This window comes from Nannospalax galili, unplaced genomic scaffold, assembly GCF_000622305.1.
Source record: "Nannospalax galili isolate Female #2095 unplaced genomic scaffold, S.galili_v1.0 scaffold961, whole genome shotgun sequence".
NCBI lineage: Eukaryota > Metazoa > Chordata > Mammalia > Rodentia > Spalacidae > Nannospalax > Nannospalax galili.
Genome location: NW_008344314.1, coordinates 86,204 through 94,334, shown reverse-complemented (window position 1 = coordinate 94,334; position 8,131 = coordinate 86,204).

Below are 8,131 nucleotides of genomic sequence, written 5' to 3'. Positions count from 1 at the left end.
AGGTCATTGGATCCTATGGAACTGGAGCTATGGATGGTTGTTAGCTACCCTGTGGGTGCTGGGATCTAAACCTGTATCTGCTGCAAGAGCAGACAGTGCTCTTAAGTGCTAAGCCATCTCTTCAAACCCACCTTGACTTTTAAAAAAATGAAATAATTCACTCTTGACTTCCCTTGTGGAATTTTGGTTCTCACTGGTTTATTTTTTTGCTGCTCACTGAGGATTTTATTAAATTTTTTCAGTTGTTAATGAAGTCAATTGCAATTAAAATCATGCATTTTAACACCAATTATCCAGAAGTGAGAAATCTATAAATAGCATTAAATATTAAATGTTTCATAGATCCACATTCCATGTGGCTCAAGGTATGAAATTTTTGAGTGTATTACATGCAAGTTATATTTTCTAATTCTCACTCTGTACACAGATAACACAGATAACTATGAATTTTTCAGGGATGGAGAGATGATTCAGTGGTTAAGAGAATTGGCTTTTCCTGCAAAAGATACAGGTTTGATTCCCAGCATCCACATGGGAAATAACAACTGTTCATAACTCTATTCCAGGGAATCTGACTCCCTCTTCTGACCTCCACAAGTATGGCATGGCCACAGGTATACAAGCTGTCCTTAACTCCATTTCCAGGGGAGTCTGAAGCCCTCTTCTGACCTCTGTGGCATTGCACGACACGGTGCACTCACATATATGCAGGCAATACACTCATACACATAAAATAAAAATCATAAAGTATTTTTAAAAACTATGATAATTGAATTTTATGAAGTAATGTAGCATTCCCACTGATTATCTGCTCATTTGTATATGTATGAAGTTATTTCTTTCACTTTTAGAGAAGTTAACCTTCATCATTATTCTACAATAAAGGATGACAATATTCTGTAGCCAGTGACCGTGTGTAATTTCAGTTCTTAGTTTGAAAGGGGGAGTGTGTGTGTGTGAGTGTGTGTGTGTGTGTGTGTGTGTGTGTGTGTGAATGTACCAGAGGTTAATGTCAATGGCTCTCTCCTCTAGCTCTCCTTTCCTTATTTTTGAGATAGTTTCCTTCACAGAACCTGGAGCTCACCAATATGGACATACCAGCTGGATTATAAATTAGGATTATAGGTGCCCAAATTTAATGTTACATAACAGGGGATGGAAATATACTCCTTTAGTATAGTATATTTTAGTGTAGTATAGTATAGTATTGTATTGTATAGTATTTCTATAGTGTAGTATAATATGGCACAGTTAGTATAGTATAGTTAGTATAGTAGTATAGTATAGTACTGTGAGCACTATACTGAATTACTCACCTCCCCAAATTCTTGAGTGAGAATTTTAGTGGCAGTTATCCTGCTTGTTTTCTATCATTGTTTATTGTTTATCATAATCCATCTTTGGGCTATAGATATTCACAGACAGTGAAGAACAACATCTAGACATAATAGATGAATCACATGAGCTCTTAGGGATTACAGATTTCCCTTGTATATAGTATGAGATTTAGATATTGGCCTTGTGACCTCTGTGTGCATCACACTCTGTTGTATGAGGAAGCTTCACTGTTGAGAGTTGAGAGATGTATTAGTATTTTCTCTATCCCCTGTTCCACTATGTTCCATGAGTCTTAGGTGTAGCGATTCCACTGTAGATGTGTCATTATGGGCTTTATTTATTTTTATTATTTTATGTCTATCAGTGTATTGCCTGCATGTATGTGAGTGCACCAGTGTCGTGCAATGCCACAGAGGTCAGAAGAGGGCTTCAGATTCCACTGGAACTGAAGTTAAGGACAGTTCGTAGCCGCCATGTGGGTGCTGGGAACCAAACCAGGGTCCTCTGAAAGAACAGTCAGTGCTCGTAACTGCTGAGCCATCTCTCCAGCCCCCAATGCCAAGACATTTCATATAGATATTTTCAGAGTAAATACAGTGGAGAAGGAGGTGTCTGGTTAGACATTTTAGAAACAAATGGGATTAGTAAGTGTAGGAAACCAGGATGCCAGGCCCCAGGGTGAGGTGAGCCTAAACCTTATAGGTCCAGGCTGCATTCTCTGCTAAAGGGAGGGGCACTGAAAACAGTGGCCCTGATAAACCCTCTCTTGCAGAACACTGCTAGACTGGCAGGAGGAAGCTGAGTGGTCATAAAAGTGCAGGCTCTCTGCTCTGTGGGAAAGCATCTTGATCAACAACCCTTAGTTCATCTCCTTGTCCTGAACAAATAACTCAGCTATCCCTGGCTAAGAGATTAGGCCAGGTTAAAGGTTTACTCCTGCACTGAAAACTAAAAGTTCACCATGCTTTTAGCTCTAAGAAAGAAAACTTTGTGGCCAATAAATTACTGGATGGGCATTGATAACCTTGAGTAAAAGTTTAAGAATCCTTCTGGTGCCAACAGACTAAATGTCCTGTTTCTTTGTACCCTAAATCTTTCTATGTAACTGCCATATCCCACATGACTGCTAGTTCCTTGGGATGTATAAAAACCACCTGAATTTTAAAATAAATTATCCTGTTGGGAAGACACAGGTCCCTGAGTTTATGACTCTGTCACCAATCAGACCCTCTGCCTTGAAGCCAGTAGGTCCCCCACTAAGCAAAGCAAACTTGAGTCCCAACAAGTAAGGGCCGGCATCGTAGCCTTCTTTTTCTTTGATCTTTTTCTCGTTAACAGACCATTTATTTGGTTCAACCACTTATTTTCCTCTGTACATCTCACTGCTTCAGAGATTGCTGGTCCCATACCAAGTTCTATAGCACCAGGGGGTCTTAATCATTTATGCCAATCTGTCACAATCCATTTCTGAGTTTTTGGATTATTAGATTCCACAAAAATGACCTAATTGCAGTCAACAAAAGGGAAAAAATATATGCTGAAGGAAGGGTCAAAAAAGGATTTCTGGCTAGAGAGATGGCTCAGTGGATAAGAGATCTAACTGTTCTTGCAGAGGACCCGGGTTTGATTACCATAACCCACATGGCAGCTATGAACTGTCCTTAACTCCAGTTCCAGGGGAATCCAAAGCTCTCTTCTGACCTCCGCAGGTATTGCACGACATGGGTGCAATCACATATATGAATTTGCATGGAAGGACATCTGGGTACAAATGCCTGACTTCACAGAACTTCACATATATAGAAAAATACATAAAGTCTGGTGGGGGATGGAAGGCATGGATGGGTGAGGGAGTCTAAACTTTATTAAGAATTGTTGCATAAAATATGAAGGCTCAATAACAAATTTTAAATATTTAGTCTGTTTTGGAGTGATTATATCTCCCTATTCTTGTTAGAGCTATTGCAATACATAGTTTGAGGATGCTATCTGTATACTGAGATGTACCAAATCAAGAAACATTTGTTTTCTCAGTATGCTTAGGGTCTGCATACCCTTGGAGACTATGCTATATTACACAATGCATTTCTTTACTATTTAAAATATTTGTCTAGATCATTCTAATAATTAAATGAAAATACTCTAATAAATGAAGAAATGCATAAGTAGAATAAATACTGGGTGTAAAGGGATACTCTTTTCTAGGTAATTGAGAGAGAGAGAGAGAGAGAGAGAGAGAGAGAGAGAGAGAGAGAGAGAGAGAGAGAGAGAGAGAGAGAGAGAGAGAGAGAGAGAGAGAGAGAGAGAGAGAGAGAGAGAGAGAGAGAGAGAGAGAGAGAGAGAGAGAGAGAGAGAGAGAGAGAGAGAGAGAGAGAGAGAGAGAGAGAGAGAGAGAGAGAGAGAGAGAGAGAGAGAGAGAGAGAGAGAGAGAGAGAGAGAGAGAGAGAGAGAGAGAGAGAGAGAGAGAGAGAGAGAGGCAGAAGATATACACAAACACATAAAATAAATCTTCATAAAATAACCTCATTTGGGCATGGTGGTACACACGATAATACCAGCAACCAGGAGGCAGAGGCAGATAGATATTTGTGAGATTGAGACCAGCATAGTCTACATAGAGAGTTCAAGGCCAGTTGAAGCTACAAAGAGACTGTGTCTCAAAAATCTCTCCCAAAATGGAAAAAATAATAACATTATTTCTTTTTCACAGTAGACACTTGCCTCACATATTAATGTTGGTGGCATGGAGAGATGTTTGAAATGTTACAGCATTAACTTAATTCTTTTGTAAAAATGAGAGAACTGGCATTAACACAAACTATTTATCTTCTGTGATGAAGTTTGAATTATTTTATTCAACCTGAAAGCAGATGAAATTTCTCAATATTTCTCTAGCACATGACCCTTCTATGAAACATTTTGTACTAATATAATTAGTACAGCATTCAAATTAGCCTTTGATAGTGTTTAACTCAACAAATTAATGATGTTTTAACATTAATACCAAGGTATCCTCATTAGCGAGACAGGGTAATATGGAGAAGAGCACAGGCAATGCCTAGGGTTAACTTTCACCTTTATTACTGAGTGTTATATAAAGTTGTACAGTTCTCTGAGATACATAAAACAGCATTTATACGTCATACTTTCTAAGGCATTATATTCCACATTATAAAATAAGATAGAAGGTGCATGATAAGCAGAAGACCTTGGTACATGACATTTATTGTTTGGAAAGATAATCATCCTCAAGTAGATGGTCACACATTCACAATTTATCTTGAGAATGAAGTTCCTTGCTTTAGGCCACACCAATGAGATTTCAGGGCAGGGCTCTTTCCCACACTATTGGCTGTTGAAAATGTTTCTTCCTTAAATATCCTTCTTCATTATATGTATTTCAGAATAACAATAGTTCAATCCAATATGAAGAGCTTTTTTGTTAACAGGTGAATAAATCTAAAATGTACAATATATACCTAATTGCAAAACAAATTTTAATTGAGCTATACATATGCAAATGTAGTCTTACACATCAAATTCATATCTACATAAAATACCTTTTTCTTGATATACTTTCCAGACCTGCCATTGCAGTCCAGTTGTGAGAGACAGGTCACAGACAAGTCAAATGCAACGTGCAATATAAAGTGCTCTCGGATAGATATGGACACACAGAGATATTTTACTTGGAAACACAAGGACTTGCCTACTCCAGTGGAAGAGTGGAGTTAAATTTTCCTCTGATGAAAAACTACAGTCAGACAAAAGAAATAAGAAATGTGTACTGGGAAAGAACATTTCAGGAGAGCATGAAAAAAAAGGCCCTGCAAAAAGAAATAACCCTTTGGTTTCTGAAATACAAAGAGACAGGAAATGATGGAAAGGCCTGAAGTAAGCGCAGAATACTTATTATGCTAAGGACTTTGGACATTATATGTGAAAGGAAGCAAGTGACAAGTTCTGAGTGATTTGAACAGTGTTATTTACTTTCAATTTGCTCAATTAAGCAGCAGGGTTAGTTTGTTCTTCCAGGAAAACATGACAGAATTAGAGGCTCAGAAGACTCATACTGGTCTGTGGAAATGGGAATGCCTAAGCTAGTAACCATGAGAAGTGCCAGCTCAGGGAATTTCGAGGTTCAGCCATTCAGCTTTCAGGATCAGGATAATAGCTTCAGTTCTTACAAGGGGCTCCTGGTTTAGAGACATGGGAGGAGGAGAGTCTAGGGACAGAAGAAAATATTGAAGGAATACTAAGAGCGTTTAGCATCTTTTTCCTTGTCCATGCCTCTGCATCTGTCCACTGATTTTCTCTTGCAGGAGATTGGTATATGTAACAATGACAGATTAAATAAGGCACCACAAATGATTCACTGAAGGTAAGAAGCTACTAAAATTAAAAATGCATCAAATACTAACTCTAGAGCACAGAAGCCCAAAACTGCTGTGTTTTTTCCTCATCATTTATTAATGGTTGACTATCAGATTATATAATTGAAATTTTACAATTCCTTTAAATGATCAACTTAAATTTTCTATTTTCAAAATTGTCCTATAGGTAATCTTCTTGCTTGAGGAAGACATTCCTTATATTTTGTTTGTGGTAAACTGTATATATCTAAAACAATTAGAAAAAAAATGTTGTACTCAGCTAAGTGAATTTGATATGAAAGCACTCTTTCTAGATTTATTCCTTATTAATAATGAGATCATCCTGACTGCGTTCTACATCAATCTATTCATAAGTACAGATATATTCATTTATAATCTATCAATCTCTCTATCATCTATCTATCTATGTATCTATCATCTATGTATCTATCATCTATCTATCATCTATCAATCTATCTATCATTTATCTATCTATTACCTATCTCAATCTATCTATCTATCTATCTATCTATCATCTATCAATCATCTATCTATCATCTATCTATCATCATCTTTCCATTCCCTATGAATCTATTCATTTCTCTTTCTGTATCTATTTTAAGATAAAAAAGCATTAGTGCCAGGCTTTATTCCACTTAGCATGTTTTCTTCAAGTTGGTATTGTGTATTTCCATGTTCTTTGATGGTTTGTTTAAACTTTAATCCTCACATTTCTTGAAGGCAGAAAATTGTCCTTAAAATATTGTTATAGATCATGACTTTTCCCTGTAAAAATGCTGGATATGCCAGGGACAATCTTGGGTTTATTATTTTATCTTACCAATAATAAAAGTGATATAAAGTCTTTCATGTGTGCTTTTGGGTACTAGAGCTTATCCTAGACTCAGTCTAAGTAGGACATGAAAGAGACCATAACTGAGAAGAAGGTACTGTGATCACATCATATTTCTGCATGTTGAACCATTACAGTATTTTCCCTGGTACCCTACTGTGTGGGTGGCTGTGTTGTTAATGCATTGGGGATGAAATTCAAAGAAGATAAGCAATGCTAGTTGAAGCAATTAGATATCATTGTATATTGAAAGAGATGTACTCTGTGTGATTTTGTCTGCATAGCATAACCAAATCACCCAAGTATTTCTCCTCCATATTGGTTAGAGATTTTAGGAACCCATACTAAGGAGAGAAAATACTGTTCTTCACTTCCAAGATGTGGCTGTTGTTGGAAGCTAGATGGATGAGAAAACAATTTCCCAGGATTTTGACTAAGATATTAGCTAACTCTAAGGTTATCATTAACACAATCTTTCCATTCTGTATCAAAAATAAAATGCTCAGCCACAAAAAGCACAAGTTCACACCTCTCGCCAGTACATTTCTCAAACACTCTTTACAGAAGCCTAATTGGTTCTGATTATCTTGGACTCAGGAGCCTCAAGAAATGTGATAAAATAACTTTCCATTATATAATATTTAACCAGAGTCAATAGTCAGTAAAAGCAGCACTGTGTGGTGTAGGAAAGGAAACACACACAAAATTATGGAGTTTAAACTAATTAAGTTCTCTGTTACTTCACTTACAAAAAAATTCAAAGAAATGTAGATAATCCTATATGCTATTGATTGAATGTATTCCCTACAAACTGAATTGTTTACAGTATGATAGTTAAGAGGTGAGGACAGTAAGAGGTAAGCAAGCTATTAAGGTGCCACCGTTGTGAATGGGATTCTGGTCTTTAAAATGCACTAAGTAGCATTCAGCTCACTTGTCTTCCCTCTTTCATTTGTGGGAGGACATGCTGATCCTGCTCTCTGGAGGAGCCGCAGTTGCTGATGTATTGGAGATAAAAAGTGGCCTTGACCAGAAAACTAAATCTGTAGGTACATTGATCTTCGACCTAAGAGCCTCGAGATATATGAAAAAGTCAATTTCCATCTTCTATGATTTAGCCAGATGGAGATATTCTGTAAGAGCCGCACAGCATGGATGACACATACACACAGATCAAGAAGTTAAAATTTATAGATAATACATGACATCTTTTGAAATTGAAAACTTAAAAGAATCATCCAAAGTGTCATAAGCAAAATCATTTTAAAATCATGAATAAATAAAATGCTAAAAATCAATCCCAGGCCCTTCCATTTTCTAGGTCAGTGCTCTACCTGTGAGCTACACTTGTGGCCATCAATGCTGTCATAACATTCTTTACTCCTTCTACCATGATTGTATAGCTATCTCTTCTGACTTTAAACCTTTTTTCCCGGAGGGAGGAGGGAGACTCATAAGGCTTGGGAACCAGATGAAATTTATCATCTCAGGACATTCAGAAATATGCAAGATTTTCAAGAAGTTTGACAAAGTTATTTAAGAAGTAAACACTTGGACTGGAGAGATG